At 48.0% G+C, this 24,004-nt stretch overlaps 1 protein-coding gene across 1 annotated transcript in view; it reads right to left on the reverse strand.

Annotated features, from left to right (window-relative positions):
* Positions 1–14,941: 14,941 nt before the first annotated feature.
* CAPN13 (calpain 13) overlaps positions 14,942–24,004 on the reverse strand; it is an 83,103-nt gene continuing 74,040 nt past the window's right edge. The window contains exon 23 of the mRNA XM_086700298.1: positions 14,942–16,669. The gene's annotated coding sequence lies outside the window, so the exon portion shown is untranslated. The remainder of the gene's footprint in view (positions 16,670–24,004) is intronic.

The following is a 24,004-nucleotide window of genomic DNA, read 5'->3' on the forward strand; positions in this document are numbered from 1 at the left end:
ATTTGCAAACAGCCCTGCCCAGCACTCGGGAGGTCAGAGCCATCCATCACTACCAGGAGTTTATTTCAACCGAAATACTTTAAGTCCCCGCTGAGAGCCAGGCCTGGGGACAGGCCTGGGGACAGAAAGCCAACACAGACAGGGAGGAGGGCAGAGGCCACCCTTTCGTGACCTCATTTTCAACTTTGTACCGGGGACACAGCTGTCACTTCACAACATGATTCGTCCTCCAGCAGACTTGCGACGTACAGATTATCACCCCATTTTACACATGAGGAAACTGAGGTGTGGAAGGCTGAATAATATTCCCTCCCTGAAAAGATGTCCATGTCCGAATCCACGAACCTGTGAATAGTTTCCCATACTTAGCAAAAGGAGCTTTGCATATGTGATTGGGGATTTCAGGATGGGAGATCATCCTGGATTATACAGACGGACCCGTGGAATCACAAGCATCCTTAGAAGAGGGCAGCAGTAGGGCCAGTCAGAGGAAGAGGCTCAGCGATGAACGCAGAGGTCCAAGTGATGCTGGGCCACCAGATGAGGAACACGGGCGCCTCGAGACGCTGGAGAAGACACCGAAAGGGATTGTCCCCTACAGCCCGAAGGAGCGCCGCCCTGCAGTCACCTTGATTTTAACCCAGTGAGATGGACTTTGACACCTTTCCTCTAGAACTGTGAGAGGCTAGAACTCGTGTTGTTTAAGGCACCAAGTGTGTGGTATTTGTTTCAGTAGCCCCAAAAAACTGATGCATGAGGCATCGCTCTCCCCACGGCCACAGAGCTGGGAGTGGCAGAGGTGGCATTTGAACCCGGGTCTGCCTGTCTCCAAGGGTTCGGAAGATGCTGAGACACTTTTCACCAGGGCTTGGAGCCCAGGAGGAGCTCTGGCTTGGCCAGGTAAGGGAGGCGGTCAGGCCCGCAGCAGAGGTGGAGGCACAGGTGCAGAGTCCCTTGGAGGGGGCTCCAGGAGGAGTCAGGAGCTGAGAAGGTGCTAGACCAGTGATGTCCACAACTGTGCAACGGCCCCAGGAGCCTCCTCCCAGAGGACTTGCAGCTCTGTGTTCCCACAGGGATCTGGACACAGCGGTGCCCCACTGTGAGCTCAGCTGGCTGAGCGGGCAGGGTGGCCTTTCCTTGGGCTCGCAGAGGAGCAGAGCCCAGCTCTGCATGACCAACCACGGGGCCTGGGAGAAATCACCCAGTGGCTCCTGTCCTCAGTTTCCCCATCGGAAAGATGGGGGCGGCTTTAGCTACCTCATCAGGCTGCTGGAAGGGTCTGTTGTGTGTGGGTCGCAGGGGAGCCGAGTCTCAGCTGGCATGTAGTTCTTGGGCCCCGAGTCTCCCCTCCGTCTGGCTGGCAGGTGCTTCTGCTATACCGGTGGCCAAGTGATTTTGATGGCACCTTGGGTCTGGCCACAACATCTGGTAAATTCGCCTCTGTGGGGCTTCTTTCCTGTTCTGAGCTTCCATTTCCCCATAATAGAGAGAAGTAGCCTCTCGAGTTCTTTTCCATGGGGGAGACTTCTGGCAGCCCTGCCCCTCTGGCCAGCAGCCCTTTAACAAAGGAGCACACCACTCCTGCTTCTCCCCTTGGCCAGAATCCTGGGGGAGGCCGGGTACAGACGTCCCTCTGCACTCGTCTTCCTGACTGTGCCCTGGGAGCATGGGGACGCGGGGGACAGGAGAGCAAGAGGGGAGAGCCAGCACCAGCAGTCTCTTCAAGTGACTCTTTCCGGATTTGTTGGGAAAGTTTCGTTTGGGGACATATCTACTCATGTGGCTATATTTATCTGTGAGAGAGGCAGGGTATTTTTGAACGGATGTAATTTCTGGCTCTTTCCCTAGAAAAGAAACTTCTCATTCCTATTCGTCTCTCCCTGCCTCTGCGTCCGCTGCTCACACCCTTCTTCTGTACAAACACATACATGCACACACAGACACACACACATGCAGACCCACACACGTACACACATGTGGCAGAAATGCAGATTCTCGGTTCCACAATTACTATTCCGAGACTCTCTGTGGTTGACTCATGACTACCTCGTGTGATAGACAGAAAGGCTGGAGGGAATAGAAAAAGCACTGAAGAAATTGTGGCTTTGAGCATTTGTTTTCTTTCAATTTCACTGCACACTCACCGCGCCTGAGAGAATGAGGTGAGGGCGGGAGAGAAGGACCCTAGAGCCCCCCCACACCCCCACCCCCCCAGGCTGGGGGCAGGCGGGAGGCCTCAGGTTTCGATGAGCAATTTGTTCTCTGGCTCCAGTGAAGGCTGCTGGGCAGACGTACCCTGTTTGCGGCCCACTCCAAGCCGAGTACCGAGCACCGGGGTGAGGAATCTGCAGGAAGATCCCGGATGGCCAGGCAAGTTTGAGAGACACCGCGGTGACCTCCTGCAAGGATGACTCCTTCAGTTCTGCATTTAAATTAAAATAACAACTGGAAAATCAATCAGGGAGGTGGGAGACTGGAAACGGGGCTCCAGGTGTCTGTAGCTACATCATGGACAGGTTGTCTCCGGATAGCGAAGTCACAAGGTTTTCTTAGAAGTTCCTCCTAGAAGGTTTATGATTTTCGGTTTTACATTTACGTCTCTTCCCAGTATGTAGCTTTACAGTAAGTTTAGTAAGTCTTGAAACCGGATAATGTGTGTTCTCCAACTTGGCTTTTCTTTTTTCAGAGTGGGTGTGGCCATTCAAGTTCCTTCCCCTTTCCATGGAAAATTAGCATCCGCTTGTCAATTTCCTTTCGACATTTTGCTGTGGGGTCTTTTTGACCCTGCACTAAATCTACAGATCGACTAGGGGTGAGCTGACTTCCTCACAAGCCCCCACTTTAGGGATTCCCTTGTGCCTGTTTCTCAGAGAAATATTCTCTTCCTGCCCTTGATCCCCCTTTGTTATACGTTGCTGTTGGTTGTTAGCACTCCTTACCCTGGGGGTGAAGGTGGGGGTGGGCTGGGGTGGGGGGGACACTCTCTGCTGAGCTCAGTGTCAGTGTTAGGCAGGTGCGGTGTCCCTGTGTCTTTGTCGGAGGCTACTTCTGTCACCCTGTCCCTCCCCCTCCCTAGATTCCTGGTCTGTGTTTCCACCCCTCTGTGAGGGGTACAGGGTTTACTCTCCCTTTTCCTGGACACATCGGGTCCTCACTTGTGCCCTAAGAGTGACAGCATTTGCTGCCCTTTTCCCAGTGGCCTTAATTCTTTTTTCTAAGGGCTATAGGGAGTAGGATCTGTGCAGGCTTCGTCTTTTTCCTGAAGCACTGTTTGCCCCAGACCGGATCCAAGACATTTGTTCGGGCCTCCCCACTCCTCCCTGCCCACTGTCCTTCTTGTGAGCGCCTGGTGTGGTCCATGGTGAAGGGAGTACAGGTGGCTGGGTCTCTGCTTCCTGCCTGCACCTCCCGAGGGACCTGTGCCTTCACGCAGGCCCCACACTTGGCCTTTAGCAATGTTCAGAAGTTTGGTTGACTTCTTCTTTCCAGCTTGTATGGTGTCCAACATTTGGAACAGGTAAGCGAGCACCTGGGTCTTGTCTCTCCTTGGAGGTGCTTGTTTTCCCTAAGACTTCAGCTATGTGTATGCCCTCTACCTCACTTCTTGAAGGGAAGAAGGGGTCATTTTAAGGAAAGGGGTCATTTGGTAGATTATTTGGCTTTTATTTTTGATAAGGGTAAGAGTGACACTCTTTGCAGCAATCCTGAAGCCTTTGAGACTAAAAGTCTAGAAGCTTAATTTATTGAGCGGCGTTAGGCGATCTTTAAAAATGGAATTTACGGGGCACCTGGGTGGCTCAGTCGGTTAAGTATCTGACTTTGGTTCAAGTCATGATCTCATGGTTCGTCTCAACCGACTGAGCCACCCGGGCACCCCATTCTTGTATATAGTTTTAAATTGAAGTTCTGAATAAGCTATACAACCACATGGGTCTCTGTTCAGTAACATACAATAAAAAGTCTCCCTCCCTTCCCTATCAATCCACCCCCCCCCCCCACTCTCTCCAGGAAGCCAGCGTCACAGCCCCTTTCTTACCATTTCGGGAATATTTTACGCGATGACCAGAGCAGACGGCTATTCTTTCACTTACTGCGACACCAGTGATCGCACACTGCACACTGCCTCTGTGTTTTCCCTGGGCAACCTGTGATTTGGAGACGGTTTCCGACCAACACAAAGGGTTTTCTCACTGTCAGGAGCTGCTGTCCCTCAGGGGTCCCTGCCTCCAGAGGTAGCCACTGGGGGGTGGGGGTGGGCAGGTAGACACTCCAGGTTAACCGGAGCTAACTAGTTCTGACTGTCTGTGAAGCCGCAGGCTCTGCCTTAAGCCCATTAAACAAATGACCTTAGTAAGTGCTCACAAGTATCCCTACGAGGCAGCTCGAGGATCTTCAGCCCCAAGTAAGAGAGGCGGAGCCCGAGGCTCCAACTTCAAACAAGAGGATCTCCCGGACAGTCTCTCAGGGTAGAGGGTGGGGCCCCACTGGTCAGCTGCCCTGTCCCCACACCACCAGGCGCAGGCTGTCAAATGAGACCCACAGGAGGGAGGACAGAAGGCAGACTCTGAGTGGGACAGGCTGGTGGTCCCAAGGTGCGGTTTGGCACAGACCCACTGGCCACCATGTGCCTTCCCTGGGGACATCTGGGGATGAAGGGATTAGAGGCCACGGAGCACAAATGCAATTGCTAAAGGAGTTCAGGCAAAGGAGGATTAGCTGGGGATTTGGAGGAACTTTCCCACAAACCACTGTGGCTGCCAGTGGCAAAGATCCCTCCGGGATCCAAAGAGGTCCTGTTGGAGGAAGCAGAGACAAAAGGACACTGCTTTCCTGGGGTCCTCGGCATCTCTCGGAGGGCCTAGGCTGGGCCTCGGGGCAGCGGGGGCCTTGACCGACGGGAGCCTGGGCTCAGTGGGCAAGGGCACCCTCGGGGACTCGGGGCCCTGGCTCCTACTCGCTTCCCTCCTTGAGCCTCAGGTCCAGGTGTGACTCCTGAACCCCAGCGGGCCCCGAGTGTGGAGGGCACTTGCCGACAGCTGTGGGGGGTACTGAGTTTGCTCCCGGCTCGGCCCCACTGCAGACGCTCCCATCGGTGCCCACGGCAGACAACTGTGCCCTCCACACATCCGTATTGCTCCCCTGCGCCCAGCATGGTAAGAGCTCAATAGACAGCTTCCAAGGATCTCTGGGAGCGCACTCTGTGAGGGGACAGCCAGAGAAGGCTCCCGTTCCACGGCCCCATGCTGCCACCTGGCTGTCCCAGGGAAGGAAATGACAAAGACGAAGAGGGGATGAACGGATAAGGCTGATGCTGGGGATTGGACATGGAGCTCTCCCCTGCACCTGTCCTCATGCTGTCCACCGAGCATCTCGTCTGAGGACAGGATACCGAACATCGCATATCGACTCAGGTGCTATTGCCATTTGTGTGGCCGGAAACATCACTTGTGTTCTTTTACTTAATCCTTACCACAACCCTGTCAGGTAAAGATTTTAGTCTTTCCACCTAACAGAGGACAGCAAGGTTCAGAGATGTTGAGTGACTTCCCAAGGTCACACAGCCAGGACATGGCAGAGCTAGGATTGGCACCATGATCTGTTTGGAGCCAAGCTCATGCTTCTTTGGGCTCTACATGCTCTTCCCAGAGAACCTCCCAATCCTCTGATGGGCTCGGGGCCAGGGGAGGCGACCTGGCAGGGAGGACAGGTCCGACCATGAGAGAGACTCAAGGGGAATCAAGAGCTGCAGCCAGGAAGCATCTGCTTTTGTCCTCCATCCGCCCTAGACAGATAGGGGCACAAGGTCATAGCCCTGCAATCTTCGACGTTATCCAGCCATTTTCCAAACAAGCATCCCATTTACAAAAGGTGGGCTCAGAAATGTGGATTCTACGGCACAGCCCGGGAGGAAATGTATGTCTCTGGGAACCTTAACAAAACAAAATTTTCATGTTGATGCTTTGGGTCCGTGTGTGTGCGGTATTTCTCCCAGAGCATTTGAACTGTACTGTACAGAAAATACTGTCACAAGGAAAGACTTTACAAATTGTCTGGCTCATAGTTGGCACTCGGTAGTGAATTCAGTGAAAGAAGGAAGGAAGGAATTCCAGATGGGGAAACTGAGGCACAGAAAGGGAGAGATATGTTCCCAAGGTCACAGAGCTACCCCAGAGTTGGGTTTAAGACTTGGGGCTCCTGGGGCTCCTGGGTGATTCAGTCGGTTAAAGCATCCAACTTTGGCTCAGGTCATGGTCTCATGGTTTGTGGGTTCGAGCCCCACGTCAGGCTCTGTGCTGACAGCTCAGAGCCTGGAATCTGCTTCGGATTCTGTGTCTCCCTCTCTCTCTGCCCCTCCCCTACTCACGCGCTGTCTCTCTCAAAAATAAATAAACATTAAAAACATTTTTTAAAAAGACTTGGGTCTCCTGGTACCCCTCTGCTCTCTTTCCACCCCCTGAATGGCACTCGGAGTGGCTACTGGATCCAGCAGCTGGAGGGAAGGTGTCTGTTCCAGGCGAAGGCACTGAGGAGCAAGTGAGGATTTTAGAGCAGGAGAGTTGCCAGCCAGAACTGTGCTTTTGCCAGATAGCCAAGTCCTTCCCTGTTCTTTCATTCGGCTCTGAACACTTTTTTCTGGAGAGAGGGAGGGACAAACTGATCTCACAAATCCTAGTCCTGGGCCTGTTATTATGCCCAACCCTGGGCTGCATTTGTCGCCTGTCTCATTACGTTAACGAGGTTACTTGGACCAGTTCTCAGTTCACTCAGTACACCTGTCCCCACCCTCCAGAGGGCTCCCCTGGCAGCCGAGGCAGTGATGGAGGTGATCATCAGGCTGCTCCCACCATCGGGGCCCTCCGGGGTCTGCAGGGGGCTTCAGATGAACCCCTCACTCAGTTACCACGGGCCTCACTGCGGCCCCACGGGGTCGGGGCCTTCGATGTCACTATCCTAATTAATTCTCCCTCAGCCTTAAGAGGCAGTACTTTTTCCCTTTTAAATAGACATTGGTGTTTTGAGCACTTTTAGGTTCAGAGAAAAACGGGAAGTTGAGAGAGTTCCCGGATACCCTGTCTCACACGTGCACATCCTCCCACCGTGAACATCTCCCACCAGAGCAGGACCCTTGTTAGGTCACCAGCCTGCACTGACGTTATCATCATCTCCCCAAGTCCACAGTTTACCCGAAGTCTCCATTTGGATGCTGTACATTCTCCGAGTTTGGACCAGAGGTGGTACTTTTAAGTGCCTGTTTCCAGAGGAAGGCAGCTGGGCCCGGAGGGTGAGGATTATGCCACCCAGCCGAGAGGTGGCAGGATCTGGGCCTGGTCTGTCCCAATCCACACGGGGCCACACGGCTTCCTGCAGAAAGCACCCTGTGTGGCAGAGGTGGCCGCTGGAGACAAGCCTGAGTGTGTGGAGCTGGCGGAGCCACAGACACACGGAAACCCACATCAGCTGATAGGGAGATGCCTTGCTTCTTGCGCTGGTTGGGCAGTGTGGCATGGGGGGCGGGGTTCAGTTCTCACCCTTTTGTGGGATTAAACAATCTGCTTCCTGGATGTGATTTGAGAGGTGGCCATTTCTTAGAAGGATTGATCAGCTATTGTAACGTCGGCGCCCTCCCCACTGGGGCACTTCTGGGGCCTCCTGGGTTGTGCTGAACCACCCATCCCAGGGCAGCAAACATTTGGCCCCTCTCAGGACTGGCCTGGCTCTGCCCTGGCAGGACCCCAAGCCTGGAGCTGCTTCTTCTCGCAAGGCTACGTGGGCTCCCAGAAGGGACATGGGAGAGGTGTTGAGCCCCAAACCCCAGCTTCTTTGCCCTACTTTGGCTTTGGAGTGACACCCCGGGCTTCTGAATTTCAGCTCTGCCTCTTATATCTGTGTGGCCTTGGGCAAGACCCTCAGCTTCCTCATCGGATAGTGGTGGTATTAGTCTCACGAGAAGGTTTAAGGATTGGTGATGAAGGCACAGAGCTCCTGGTACATGGAATTTTCTCCAAAAGGGGGGGCCTTATTCCTGAGCCAGATGGGATTACCTCTGGCAAGCACTAGCTCGGAAATGCCTCCCATCTAGAAAAGATGCCTAAAGAGGCTGCAAGACAAAGGGGCCAAGGAGTCCCGGAGCCCAGCCTCCAATTATCCAGCTGACAAATAGGAATCAATTCTACCTCTGTTACAGTCATAACAACTTCATCACCCATGAAGCAGATCCACGAGTCCTATTTGATTTTCATTTCAGAAACCAGCTATCAGTAGTGACCTCTCCACGGGGTGCTGGGGCTGCAAGGAGCTTGTGAGCCTGAAGGCCCCCTCCCCCATCAAAGGCCAGGTGGCTCCTCACTTTCTACCTCTGGTCCAGTGGAGGTGATGCTCCTCTCTTGGAGTGCACCAGACCTTGGAGAATTTGTAGGATGTAGGGTCCAGCCTCCTCCCCCCAGGCTACTGAATTGGAAAGTGCAGAGGTAAGCCCGGGAGCCTCCATTCTTACCAGGTCTCCCCATGTCTCTGGCTTGGGGGTCTCTGCCTCAGAGCATCCACTGGGCACCTGCCTCCCTAGGGGGAGAGTGCAAGAAGCAATGCCGGAAATTTATGTGAGTTCACGGAAGAGGAGAACAGGATCTTACTGTCCTTTATCCTTTACAGAAGGAGGCACTGTTAGCGTGGTGGAGAAACACAGACTCTGGAGTCACACACACATCAGTTTGAACACCATTTCTATCCCGTATACTAGCTGCTTATCCTTCTCAGCTTACTCCTAGCTTTTCAGTGCCTTCTCAACATTAAAATGGGAATGCAAAAATCTATTTCAAAGAATTGTACGTGAGCTCTTATGAAATCCGTGAGGGACATGCACAACACAGGGCCTGGCACAGAGTAGGTGCTTAACTCCAAACCCAGCTTCTTTGCCCTACTTTGTAACACTGGACCCCGTAAAGGTGTCTCAGTTGGTGCAATGCCAGCCATGGACAGCAGAGGGTGCGAGAGGGACACCGCAAGGCATACGGAACAAGAACTCCCCCTCCTGGCTCCAGGGGGCCTTTTTCGTCCTCCAAGGTGACTGCTGGTGGCATCTGGGTCCCCTCCCCCAGGGTGCTCTCTCCAAGGAGTTTTGCTGGCACCCAGAAGGGGGCCTCCTGCACTCCACTCCAGCCTGCTGGTGCTCCAGTGAACTTCCCCACCACCCAATGGGCTGTAGCCACACTCTGTCCAGCATGGTCTGAATCTCATCCAATTTCTTCGTTCCTCCTTTGGGTAACCTCCCTCAGCCCTAGAGGTGGCAGCTGCTTCCTGCATCTTCTACACCTGTCTTCCTTAGAGTCCTCTATTGCCCCTTTTCGTAGTTAACTACCTTTCACTAGCTAATAGTTCTCTGTATTAAATTTTCCCTATTCAAACAGCAGGTGTGATTTTTGTCTCCCAACTAGACCCTGACTCATAGATAGTAGGTGTTGTACAATGACGATTCACCTGCTCTCCATCTCCAAAAATGTGTTTCCACCTGTACTTTTAACGACCAGGGAAGATTATCACTCACCACATCCCCAACCTGAACCGGTGACTTCCTTTTCCAAGGGATTCCAGAGTGCCACCTCGGTATACCTCCCGGGACGGTGCAGGGGGAACCGTGAGGAGTAAAGGGAAACAGACTCAGCGATGTCTAGCACTTTTGCAATTTGCATATTGGAAAAACCCAAGGTCTCTTGTGGAAATCACATACCACTCAAAGACTCTACTTTGGAAAAGATTAATAAGCCAAAGACCAAAAATTGGTGATAAGTGACATGGTTCAAGAGGTGGAGAGCCCAGCTCTTCCAGTATCAGAAATAAGGTGGGACTCAGGAAAGACTCAACCAAGCTCAACCTCTTTGTCCTCAGCTGTGCCAAGGTAGCGTGAACACCTGGGCCCGGTGGGGGGGTCCTGAAGCCTCTGCACCAAATCCGTTTCTTACTCTTTGTGGTTTGTGGAGTCAGTATATGGAGGAAAGTGTGTTAAAAAGAACCCATCTGCATTGTTCTTTAGGGATATATGAATCCTATGGACCCCATCAATGGGGCAAGATTCTGGCACCCCAAATGGACAAAACCAGGTGAACTGCCCTGACCCCAAAAGAAAGCTCAACAAGGCTTCTTTCTGGCTGGTTCTGTTACTTTCCCCCACCCCAGCAGCTGGCAGTCAGGATGGAGACGTCCTAGGCCTGAAACATCTGCGGTCAATGAACTGGCCATGTGGTCCTGTCTTGTGGCCGTGTGGAGGTGGGTGTGCGGCAGGACTGGGCATGATCACGTGGGTGGAACCCCAGGGCTCCAGTGGAGAAATCTGTCTGGGCTGTGCCTTTCCAGTAGGGACATCCTGCCCATTGTGTGGGCCTAAGATCCTTGGCTATATGCCATAAGTCACGGGTTCTCAGAGTCTCAGGGGACAAGGCAGCTGGAAGAAAGACATAAAGGCCAAACTCCTAGTTGGAAGAAACTGAGGGCAGATGGAGAGATAGTTGCAAGACTGAGACTATAACCCAGGGCCCTTTACTCACGCCGGGGGTTACTATTTAGCAGTGGGGAGTAGGGTGCTTGGCAAGCGCTGAGTGGCAGGCCTGGGCTGTGACTAGTGGGGATGGCCACTAGGTGTCACTGTCCCACCAGCATCAGCGGCCCCACTGTGGCCCGATTCCACCTCCCAGGGGAATACCAATGCTAATAGCCAACCGTGGAGTAAAGGGGCTTTTGAATTTGGTCACAAACATTGTTGAGGAGCAGTGACTCCCAGGCCGAGGGAAGAGAGCACTGTTCAATTTGTTTCTCAAGAGAGTGGGTCCCAGTAAGAGCTGTCGCTGCCACAGCCTCCTTTTTCCTGGCTAATAGCTGCCCCTTGATGATTATGGATTAGAATCATTAGGACCCGGCTCCTTTGAGTTTGTGATGTGGAAGGGACCTTAGAGAACTCCAACTTCAGCCTCTTCGTTTTAGAGAAGGAGGCCCAGAGAGAGAAGGTCTGAAACACATACAGATGGCTGGAGGCAGAACCGGGACTTGAGCCTTACACTCCAGAGTCCTTGTCCAGTGCTCTGTCTGCTCCACCGTGCTCCCTTTCTTTGCATATTTTCACTCGTTTGTTCTCGTTAGCATGCAATGAGCACCTACTATATGCTGTTTTCTTTTTCTTGTGGCAGAACCAAATTGGATACTCTTAAAGATGTAAGATATCAGTGACCAAAGCAGGATGGCCCAGATGGGGATCAGTTTCTTTTCCCTTGGTCCAGAGTATTTGCCAACATCATCGACTCTTTATGCAAAACACGGCAGAAAGGAGACCAGAATCGGAGGCAGACAGGTGATAGGACAGTTCCACGGATGTCGCAGCTCAGATGGTGCATGCTCCAGGTGGGTGGGCTGGAGGTGCTCCTTGAGAGGGAAGGGGCCTTTGGAAGGTGGATGCTTCGAAGCTGCAACAATTGTGGCCGCCAGGGGGCAGTGTTTTATCACATCCTGCGTGGTCGCCGAGTGTTATTTTTCCCAGTGCTGAAGAAAGTAAATCTTTTAGGGGAATAGGGGGGTGTTTACAATAAGAGTCTAAGCGTGGAAAACAGAAAGATATATCGTCTGGACTTGAAATGATCTCTCAAAGTCAGTGATTTCATCGTTCTGCCTGTCTCTGCTTTCACTCCAGCAGCTATATAATTGGCATAGCTGTAAAGCTGGAGAATTATGTCCTTGGGTCCAACCCCCTTTCCTTCAGCTCTTCTCCCGTGGTCCAGAGTTGTTCATAACCCTAGGAACTCTCTGGGGGCTTTGGGCGGTCTCAGAAAGAATGGTCTAGAATCTTGTGAGATATGCCCCAGCCTGTGGGGCCTCAAGCCAGTCCCCCTGCCTCTCCTCTGTCCTCCGCCAGGCTGCAAAGTCAGGCCCAATCACCCGTTCTGCATCTGCCTTCTCAGACACAGCCATCACTTGCTTTGCGGCAGCCCAGGGCTGCTGTACTCGCCATTGACCATTCCGCGGGGATATTAAACACTTTTGGCTTGGCTTGGGGGATGGTTAATCAACAACCTTGTCAGAGTGATGGATTCTTCTAGGATTATTGCTTAATTAGCTTGTTTGAAGGGAAAAATAAAGCAGGACATCAGTTGTCTGGGGAGCTGGGAGAAGGGGGAGAAGGCAGCTGGGAGCGGGGAGGAAGGACTCCTGGAGATCCACCTGACCGCAGCGGAGTGTGGCTGGGGCAGTGCAGGTGGGAGGCGTTAACCTGGGATTCATGGGGCATCTCAGGGCCACCCCGGCTTCATCACTCAGTGGAGTCACAAAAGCAGTGACATCTGAAATGTCACCCAAGGACTACAGGCATCACTGGGGGAGCTTTAAATAAAAGCGGATTCCCAGGCCTAGCCCTAGACTTTCTGGATCAGAATCTTGGAAGCTTTTTGTAATGTTATCCCCAGTGATTTTGATGAGCAATGACATTTGAGAGTTATAGGCCCAATATCGGTGTCGGGCAAGTCAACATTTTTGCTGGTAGTGGGTCTCCGATGACAGGGAGCCATCACCCACACCCCCATCCACACCCATGGTCCGTCTTCTTTCCGTGATCTTCTGATCTGTCTTGTTCTCTGCCCCTCCCATCTTACTCGTCTGTGTCTATTGTTCCCTTCCCAGGCCTCGTTTGTCTGCCCCACTGGAATCTTCCCTCTTCTCCTGGCTCTCCATATCATCTGCTTGTCTTTCCTTCTCTCGCCCTGTTTCTCTCTTTTCTGCTGGCACCTGACACTCCTTACATCCCCTTCTATATCCTCTCCTGTCTGGAAGGGACTGGAAGCCTGAGAACAGCCTTGCCAGGAGAGTTCCCGCCAATTGTAATGGGGTGGCAAATTCTTCCCTGGGCCTCAAGGATCTCATCTATAATATAGCAAGGAGAGCCTGGCCTCCCTGCTTCCCTCGTGGAGTGGCTGCCGCTGTAGAGCTTCTGAGAGTCTGGGGGCCAGGGGGCAGGTGAGGCCTTGTCATTTGTTCCTTGAGGTCCCTCACCCCTCCCCACCCTCTGCCTGGCACCGGCTGTGTTCCTTGCCCTCTGCCTCACTCCCAGGGACAACATAGCCTGTTCTAGGAACCACAGGTGAAGGCTGGCAGAGCCAGAGTGTCTCCAGTCCTGCTTTGGGGGATTTTCTTGACCTTGGCTGAAGGGTGAGGGGAACCCTGGGAAGGTACAGCCTGGGATTAAAATGCCTAGTCTGTCCTGTGCCAGGGCTAAGGATCAAGGCCCTTCCCTCCTATGGGGACATGAGGACAAAGTCTCCCCCCACCCCCACCTTCCAAGCAGAGAAGCCAGGCGCGCCCACAAGGCCCATGCAGAGCCTCCCTAGGCCCTCAGCCTCCAGCGCCTGTGTGGCTGTGAGAGTCAGCTTTTCAACTAATCAGCTGAGTAAATTCTGCCATATATCCTGTTAGTTTAAAGAGAAAATGAGACTGGTTCTTGAGCAAAGCCCTGTGAGGGAGAAAACTACTATTTTGTGGACACCCATCCAGTAGGGCAGAGGCAGCATGGCCACGCTGGGCTGCTCACCGCAACCCTAGATCTGCAAAATTCCTTCCTTCTTGTCTCCCAGGGCCTCAGAAGACCCAGAAGAAGTCTGGAGCGACATGTAGTTGGGGCAGCAAAGTGTGCAGGTGTGTTGGTTTTCCACCTGGACATTCAGGTGAAGTCCTGCAGGAGGTGGGCTCATTCATTCTTCTGGTCTCCAGCTCCCCATTCCCCCCCCCCTTTTTTTAAAGCAAAGTCTGTGTTGATCTGTTGGTACCAGTGTTTCACATGCAGAAAATCTTATGTAAGAGAGCAGTCTGACAGCCCAGCAGTCTGAGTCTTTAGGCATTAGCTCTGTCTACCTCCTAAGTCCATGCTGATAACTGTGGCCAACTATCCTGACTAAGCATAGGGCCTGGAGGCTAAATGACCTGGTCCGAGGTTAGCTGTGTGGCTGTCTCTGCTGTACTACTGACATGATCATGAGCACTTTGCAACAGCCCCTGTAGGGTACAGCTTAGGTGGCTGTGCTTGTTCCTCATTCCAGGATGCATCCACTTCCAAATGCTGACTTTGTTCCTGAACATGGACGTTTGCAATGGCGTATCCCTGCCTCGTTCCATCTGCCTTGGATGGTGTCTGTTCAGAAAGGTTACAACTCAGGAAGATCTCCACCCTCCTGTCCTCTTGAGTTCTATTTGTAAGGACTCTCCCACTGGGGCATGCTTCCAGGAGTGCTTTCTCAAACTACAAATTCTCCTGAGTGGGGTATGGCCTTGTCACTCTCTGGAAACTCTTCTATGTTGTAATGGGCCATGATGTTTGGGAGACACCTTCATGGATGAAGAGGGAGGTAGGTACCTGCCTTGGTGGCTGGATTTCTCTTTCCCCATTTTTTTTTAAATCCATAATTATGATTCTACTTCTCACAGAGTCCAAGACCTTTATAGAAACTGTGTTTTGTTTTGCCATTTGGCTGTGAAACAATCAGGATTCAGACAGTGGAAGTATGGTCATTCTGCGACATCCAGCAGACTTCTCCCTTATCACCCTCTGGACCCATGGGTGGGCAGACTGACTCACTCTGGCTTTTCCTGGAAATGTATTGGACTGGAGGGAGGGGGCTGAGATGCCTCTTCCTCCCTTCTTTCCCACAGTGGAATGTCTCCTGCTTCATCTTCCAGAGCGTCCCAGGCTGGAGTCCCGAAGTATCCAGAGGACCTGCTCTGTGACCTTGGGCTTACTAGAACCTGACCCAGCCGAGGGCCTGGCCCAGGCTCCTCGAAGGCAGCTTTGACTACGTTTCAGGGAAGGGCAGGTTTCAATGTGTCACCACCACAGAGGCAGCGCCACCTCTTCCAATGAGAGCCAGGTTCTTGAGGGACTAATAGGAGCTTGTCCTAGAGAAAGACACAGATGCTCAAATGCAGAAGGCTAGGGGAGAGTAAAGAAGCTTTATCTTCCTTTGAGTGACCACAGATGCCTGGGCCTGTTCCCAGAGATACTGTTTGGGACCACCCAACAACAGCGGAGAACCTGTACCACCTGCTGGTGAGGCTGGACCAGTTCCATTACACCCGTGGCTCCCCAGTGGATGGGAATGTCTACACCTCATTCTCCGAAATTCCTCGGAGGCCCCCTACCCACTTACTCTGCCCTTAGTCCAAACTGCAGCCCACTGGGCACCTGAGTGCCTGTGGCAGAGTGGAGGGAAAGGTGGGGAGATACTCTTCTGACTCCTGGATGGGTTGGAAGGGCTGAGACCAGAAGCAGCTAGAATAAAAACAGCTCTGTCCTCTGTTCCAGCAGGATGCTGGTCTGATGGCTGTGGATTCTGGTACAAGAGTGACTTTTCTCAAGTGCCCATCTCCTGGATGAAAGAGTTCTTGCATGGACATTTTTTTTCCTACAGCTATAATCAGCTAACTTTCCTGGCCGTGTGGTAAAGAAGAAGCCTTGATTCTTCTTTTCTATCTCCTTCCTTTTCTCTTGAGTCTTAAATTCTTGTCTCTTAGTCTAGTTACTAGTTTGCTTATTTATTTTTTCATACAAGTCTAGCCTAATGAACACAGTTTAAAAATCCAAATAGTATAACAAGGCGTGAAGGAAAAACAGCAGTCCCCTGTCCCATTTGTGTCCTAAATTCCTCTCTGCAGACTCTTTCTTCTGATGCCTACCTCCATATTTCTAAGTGATATGCCTGCACAGTTATCCCTGGAATTGTCAATGTTAAATGCCACTGACTGCTTACGCTGGAAGATTGGGCTGGCATGCTTCTAACCTATTCCATACCTGCTTTTCTCCATTCGATTCCCAATATATTTATGTCACTTTTTGTTAAATCAATGTTCAATTTTTATTTTAATTATGGATGTACTGTTCACTGCTGACTGAAAAAAACTCTAGAATCACTTTTCCATTTTTTTCCTATAATTCTTTGTTCTTCCAGGAGTTAATAATTACCTCATTAAAAAAAAATCTGCTTAATCTATGTCATTATCCTAACAATTCTTCCAAAACTTTCCAGCAAAATTTAAAAATCCTTCTGAGCACAATTTTACCCATGATTAAGTAATCAGATAAACTGCTGATTCCATATTTCCCAAAGACCACTCTTTTGGCTCCTTGCTGGTCACTCCCTCTCCCTCTCTGTGGGACTTCCCCAGTCAGTGAAGGGTCGTGTTCTGATTCATCTGTTTCCTGGATGCCAACTCTTCCTCCTTCTTGCCTTATGTCATTGGAGTACCCAAGTCATTTTTTCCAGCTGGATACAGTTCTCTTTAAGAGCCAGGTGTGGAGGCACCTGGGTGGCTTGGTTGGTTAAGCATCCAATTCTTGATTTTGACTCAGATCATGATCTCACAGTTCGTGAGCTCAAGCCCTACATTGGGCTTTGTGCTGACAGCGTGGAGCCTGCTTGGGATTCTCTCTCTCTCTCTCTCTCTCTGCCCACTCATGGTCTCTCTTTCAAAATAAATAAACAAACTAAAAAAAAGGCCAGATCTGGAAGGCTGGATACCCCAGGTTCTATAGTCATCTCCAGGTGTATGTTGGCCAAAGCAGGTAAGGAGTTTCACCTTGCCACAGGCAAATCCAGACTTCCACGTCTCAAAAAGAATGTCTTTGGTCTGCAGGATACAGGAGATGGATTTACTAGAATAGGAGAAAAATGTTGTTGGTAAATCAGCAGGATCGGAGCCATTGCCACTCACATTTCACTTTCATGCAGAGTGAGAGAAACTGGCCCCTTGCACAGGACAGTTTACTTCCATGTAGTGGTAAATTGTTACAAATAATAATCTCCTTAGATTAAAGCATTTCGCTACCATATTGAGGGTAAATAAACATGAATGTGGATGACGTTAGCTAGACAAACTGTCAGCAGAGTGTGACTACATTAAAACTCTAGACTTGAAATCAATTACTATCAACGTAGCCTTAATTCTCCAAGCACCATATACCAATGCATTGAGTTTTCGTATTTTTTTAAGTATGAATTTGATATTTTAAAACAATGTTAACACAAACATTGTCTGCAAGATGATAATGGGGGTACATGCTTTGTTCGAAAGAAAAAGAAATAGATATGACATGAGGGGAGGAAGAGGAATTGTCTGATTGCACATTTCTATATCCTAATTTACTCAGAGCACAGCAGATGGGTTGAAGATGAGAGAGAGAGAGGGGGAGGGTAACAGAAATGTCCCAATGGGAGTACATGCCAGCTTGCCTGGTGGGTCCAAAGAGACTGATGAGGGGGCTTTAGTAACCCTAATCCTTGGGGAGAAGCTCACTTAGCTCCTCTGACAAGGCCTTCACTTGTTCCAGTGATAGCTTCATTGCCCAGAGGGCCAAATGAACAAGGAGAGGGAATTTTCCTTGTGTTGGATGTTGGCCAACAGTTAGAGTCTCTTTGCTAACCTGGGAGTGATGGAAATCCTGGAGGAAAGTAACTTTGACCTCATGGGAACAAACGAAGGGAATGTTGGGCAGAGTCGAAGTGTGCCCTGGACTCAGGAAAGCATATTTCAAATGGGTGAGAGGCTCAACAGGTGAGACAATAGCCTTTTATAAAAAAAAATATATATATATAGGTCATGATGTACTGGAGATTATAACAAGATAATGTTAATTATCTACTTTCTAGTAGTCCTGATGAGCAAGAAACTAGACAGATAGCTGGGAGTAGGAAGAACTGGGTTGAAGACAACTTTTACAAAAGTTGGGACAAGAACAAATAAAGGAAGACACGAACCTGAAAGGGCATTTCTTTAAGTCATTTGGGAAGTTGTTATTGAGTAGTTTCTGTATGCCAGACTTTTGCTATGTGCTAAGGAGATAGCAGAAAAAAGACATATCTAAGCTGATAGTCCAGCAGGGAATACAGATATCAAGCAGGTAATTAAAAGTGTGTCGAATAAGCAAACTAGAAATAGAGGGGAACTTCCTCAGCTTGACAAATATTTAACATTATTCTTATTGACAAAAGACTAGGTATTTTCTCCCTAAATCAGGAACACCAAGCAGACAAGAGTGTCTGCTTTCTCCATCTTTAGTCAGGGTTGTACTAGAAATTCTAGCCAAGACAATTAGATAAGAAAAATAAAAATGGCATCCAGATTGGGATGGAAGAAATAAAACAACTTGCAGGATTGCAGATGACATGATTTTGTATATATAAAATCCTAAGGAATCCCTTAAAAGCAATTAGAATAAATGAGTTAAGCATGGTGGCAGAATATAAGATCAATATACAAAAATCAATTTTATTTCTATACACTAGCAATGAAAAATCTGAAAATTTAATAATTTATAATAGCATCAAAAATACAATACTTAGGGGCGCCGGGGTGGCTCAGTCAGTTAAGCGTCCGACTTCGGCTCAGGTCATGATCTCGCGGTCCGTGAGTTCGAGCCCCGCATCGGGCTCTGTGCTGACCGCTCAGAGCCCGGAGGCTGTTTCAGATTCTGTGTCTCCCTCTCTCTCTGACCCTTCCCCATTCATGCTCTGTCTCTCTCTGTCTCAAAAATAAATAAACGTTAAAAAAAAAATACAATACTTAGGGGGCACTTGGGTGGCTAAGTCAGTTAAGTGTCCAATGTCAGCTCAGGTCATGACCTTGCCATTCATGAGCTCGAGCCCTATGTCAGGCTCTGTGCTGACAGCTCAGAACCTGGAGCCCGCTTTGGATTCTGTGTCTCCCTCTCTCTCTCTGCCCCTCCTCCACTTGCACTCTGTCTCTGTCTCTCTCAAAAATGAATAAACATTAAAAAAAAATACAATACTTAGGAATAAATTTAACAAAAGAAGTACAGGACTTTTACAGTGAAAACAATAAAACATTGCTGAAAGAAATTAAAGAAGATCTTAAAAAATGTTCATGGATCATGTTCCTGTTCATGGATCAAAAAGCTTTATATTGTGAAGTTTGCAATACTCCCCAAACTGATCTACAGATTTATTCAATTGCTATCAAAATCCCAGCTGCTTTTATTTTTTCTGACGAATTTGTCAGGCTGATGCTAAAATTCATATGTAAACACAAGGACCCCAGAATTACCGAGGCGATGTTGAAAAAGAAAACAAAGTTAGAAGATGTAAGCTTTCTGATTTCAAAAGTTACTATAAAACTATAGTAATAACACAGTGTGGTACTGGCATAAGGACATATAGATCACTGGGACAGAATTGAAAGTTCAGAAATAGATCCTTACATTATGATAAATTGACTTTTGAAAAGAGTGCCAAGATAATACAATGGGGCAAAGAATAGTCTCTTCAACAAGTGGTCCTGGGGCAATTGGATATACACTTGCAAAACAATGAGCTTGGACTCCTACATCACCAAAATTATCTCAGAATGGATCGAAGACCTAAATGTAAAAGCTAAACTATACAACTTGTAGGAGAAAAATATAGGAGTAAATATTCATAATCTTAGATGAGGCAATGATTTCTTGTATACAACACCAAAAGTTTAAGTGACACACACAAAAGGTAGGTAAGCTGGGCTTCACTGAAATTAAAAACTTGTGTTCTATAAATGATATAGCCAAGAAACTTAATAGACAACCTGTAGAATGGAAAGAAATGTTTGCAAATCACATATGTGATAAGGGACTTGTAGCTAAGATTATAAATTCTTACAAGGGGGCAACAAAAAGTTAAATAAACCAATTTAAAAATGAACAAAGGATCTAAACAGACATTTCTCCAAAGAGAGTATACAAATGGGCAGTGAGCACTGAAAAGATTCTCATCACGAGCAGTCAAGGAACTGCAAACCAAAACCACAATGAGGTTGTCACTTCACCCTCTCTAGGATGGCTCTAATAAATATGACAGACAATAGTAACAGTGTTGACAAGGAGGTGGAGAAGTCGGATCTCTCATTCCCTGCTGGTGGGAATGTAAATGGTGCAGTGGCTTTGGAAAACAGTCCCTGAAAATGCAACATATAGAGTGACCATGTGACCCAGCAATTCCACTCCTAGGTACGCACACAAGCGAAATGAAAACATACATCCGTGCAAAGACCTGCATACAAACATTCATAGCAGAATTATCCACAACAGCCAGGAAGTAGAAACAACCTAAATGTCCATCAACGAATGAATGGATGAATAAAATATGGTGTATTTACAAAATGAAATCTTATTTGGCACCAAAAAGGAATGAAGGCTTGATACATACTGTCACATGAATGAAAGAAATCATTACATGACCATGGTTGCATGACTCCAATTATGTGAACTGTCCAGAATAGGCAAACCTATAGATTCAGAAAGCAGATTAGTGGTTTCCCAGGACTGGAGGAGTGGGGCAAAAATAGCAAGTGACTGCTAATGGGCATGAGGTTTCCTTTTGGGGTGACAAGAATATGTTCTAAAATTATATTGTGGTGATGGTTGCATAGCTCTGTGACTATACTGAAAATCACTGGACTCTGTATCTTAAATAGATAAACTATATGGTGTGTAAGTTATATTTCAGTAAGGCCCTAAAAAAAGTAAGGAGTGGGCAACAACAACAATAAAAGGTTTGTTACAATTAAGGAAGTGTGATAGTGAGTAATATGACAATCCAATGGGGTTAAGACACAAAAGGATCAGGAGTTATGTAACCCCAGGGCCGAGTAGACAGTAGGGGCAAAGGGTGTGAGGTTGACAAAAAAAGTGAAATATCGGAGGAGATAAAGGTAATGCTGGTCTGATGGGAGGAGAATGAAGGAAGGAGGAGCAACACAAGGTATGGTTAGATAGGTGGGCAGGGGTCAGATGATGCAGGCCATGTTCATGACTGTAGACTTTTCCTAAACAGCAATAGCAATCGGAAGACATTGAAGTGTTTCAACCTGGAGAGTGCAATGATCGGATGCACGTTTTATTTTTATTTAGTACTATTATATTTTTAGTTTTAAAAAGAGAAGGAGAACCAGCAGAAGAACCAGAGAGAGAGAGAGAGAAAACCCTAAGCAGGGTCCATGCGCAGCATGAAGCCCAGTGTGGGACTCAATCCCACAACCCTGGGATCATGACCTGAGCCAAAATCAAGAGTCAGACTTAACTGACTGAGCCACCCAAATGCCCATGGATGTGCATTTTAAAAAGTGGGCCTAGACTGCAGGAAATTGACTTGAGGGGAGTAGGTGGGTATAGGAAAATCAGAGGGAGCCGAGGCAAAAGTCAGGGCGAGAGATGATGTCTGAAAAATCCAAATGGAATAGTTTGAGGGGAAAGTGGGAGGTGAGGATGTGGAGACATCTTGTATGAAGTTTGGTTGTAAAGGGAGGAGAGAAATGGAGTTGTAGCTGGAAGGTAATATGAGATGGAGAAAGTTTAAAAGATAAGCATGTTTCAGTGGGAATTGGAAGACTCCAGAAGAGAGAGTTAGTATTCAGAATATGGAGGAGAGAATTCATTCAATCAGGCCCTTGTGAAGGGGGAAGTTAATGAGATCTGGAACATCCTCAGAGGCATATGCCCTCTAGCATAACAGGAGGAAAGTGGGTGATGGTGACAGATGAAAGTGAGTTTGTGGATTTGGAGGCAGAACTTCTTCATCCTCCTACCTCCAATCCTGCACAGCAACCCAGGAGCCAAGAGTGAGTAGATATACTTTAAGAATATGACATCAGAGGGCAGCGATTAATGAGGAAAAGGGAACACTCTCAGGGATGATGATAAGTGTTAATGAAAGAGATTGAAACACACATAACCATGTATCTTATACTTCCTTCTTACATAATGTTCAGAACAGGAAATGTAGAAAAAAGTTGAGAGAGAATTGGGATCCTGTACAGGAGAAAGGATAATGAGAACTGTCCAGTTATTCCAAAAGTTCAAGCGTTAGGTCCTGCATGCTGAATTAGCTTAAAGACAATTGAAGAATCATTCCTGACGTTAGAAATCATGCAGATTGGAATAGGAATCAGGCAGATTGGGAATGGGAAATATTCAAATGTCCTATTTTTAAAAAGGAATGAAAGGGGAAGTCAAGAAAATGCAGGTGAATCTAATTAACTTTGATCTCTGCAATGTTTGTTAACTTGTACTCATTAAGCAGCACCAAGAGTTCATCAGGAAATATTTATGCTAAAATATTAAATATTATTTTTTTATGGAGACAGGATCTGCCTCTTGACTTTAAGGTGCACAATTGGGGGATTAAACAAAAGCTATTTACAAAAATAATAGGGACCCCAAAGGTGCTGATCACAAGACCTCTACATAGCAGAATTGTGTATTTCAAAGGGACACTGGCATTTAGAAAATGGTCACCAATAGCTATCAGATGAGAATCAACAGGGATGAGTAAGGAGAGACCTCAGTGAGGCAGCAGAGCTATCTTCAAGTATGAGAAGGTCTTGCGTGTTCAGTCTTTTTTCTATGGTGGTCCAGAATAGAACTTGAAGCATGGGTGGAAAGTTCCAGAGAAGTAGTCTGTTGCCCCTCAATAAAGAATACCTAAAACCTGGGGCTGTCCAATGATGGGGAGCACAAAATGTTGAGCACCCCAGTCCTGGAAGATTCTAGCAAGCTGTTGGGGCTACAGTAGGGTGGGGTGTGGACTATGTGACTCTAGGGCCTGTTCCTTGAAAATAAACATGTAGAAGAAATGTGACATGGGCATTAATTTTTTAGCACACTCATGCTAGAAATATAGATGCTGATGCCTACAGATATCTGAATAGCTGCATAGCGAGGCAGTGGTAGATCTCAGGCTGAACCCAACTCTCGACTCCCCAAGTCTGATCATTTCTATTGCTTCACACATTAGCCTTTCCTGTGATGAGTGATTGCCATTCCTCTTTGGAATTTCAATGAAGAATTCCAGAATGAAACTGGACTACTATTATACACCACATACAAAAGTCAACTAAAAATGGATTAAAGACTTGAATATAAGACCCGAAACCACAAAACTCCTGAAAGAAAACATCAGGGGTGAACTCCTTGACATGGATCTTGGCAATGGCTTTTTGGATTTGACACCAAAAGCAAAATCAACAAAAGCAAAAATAATCAGGTAGCACTACAGCATACCAGAAAGCTTCTGCACAGGCAAAGAAAACCATCAACAAAATTAAAAGGAACCCTGCCAAATGGGAGACAATATTTGCAAATCATATATCCAATAAGGGGTTAATATCCAAAATATACAAAAAACTCATACAACTCAACAGACAAAAAAACAATAATCAAATTAAAGGTGAGCAGAGAAGATCTGAATAGACATTACTCCAAAGAAGACATAAAAATGGCTAACAGGTACTTGAACAGGTGTGGAACATCATTAGTCATCAGGGAAGTGCAAATCCAAACCACAACGAGAGATCACCTCACACCTGTTAGAATGGCTGTTACAGAAAAGACAAGAGCTAACATGTGTTTGTAAGGATGTGGAGAAAATGAAACCCTTGTGCACTGTTGGTGGGAATGTAAATTGGTGCAGCTACTGTGGAAAACAGTATGGAGTTTTCCCCCCAAAATTTACAACAGAACTATCATATCATCCAGCAACTGCTTTGGGGTATTTATCTGAACAAAAACACTAACTCAAAAAGATATTTGCACCCCATGTTCACTGCAGCATTATTTTTAACAGCCAAGACATGGAAACAACCTAAGTGTCCCAACAATAGATGGATGGATAAAGAAAAGGTGTTTTATATACAAAGGAATATTCGTCATGGAAAAGAAGGAAATCCTGCCGTCTGTGACAACATGGATGGACCTTGAGGGCATTATGCTAAGTGAAATAAGTCAGAGAAAGACAAATATTGTATGATCTTACTTATATGTGGAATCTAGAAACAAAACTCATAGGTACAGCGATTGATGGTTGCCAGAAGTGAGGGTGGGGGTGGGGGGCAAAATGGATGAAGGTGATCCAAAGGTACAAAGTTCCAGTTATAAGACAAAGAAGCCCTGGGGATGTAATATACAGCATGTGACTACAGTTAACAACACTGTATTGCATGTGTA

The sequence above is a fragment of the Puma concolor genome, chromosome A3 (genome assembly GCF_028749965.1).
Source record: "Puma concolor isolate L17-30 chromosome A3, mPumCon1.1.hap2, whole genome shotgun sequence".
NCBI classification, from domain to species: Eukaryota; Metazoa; Chordata; class Mammalia; order Carnivora; family Felidae; genus Puma; species Puma concolor.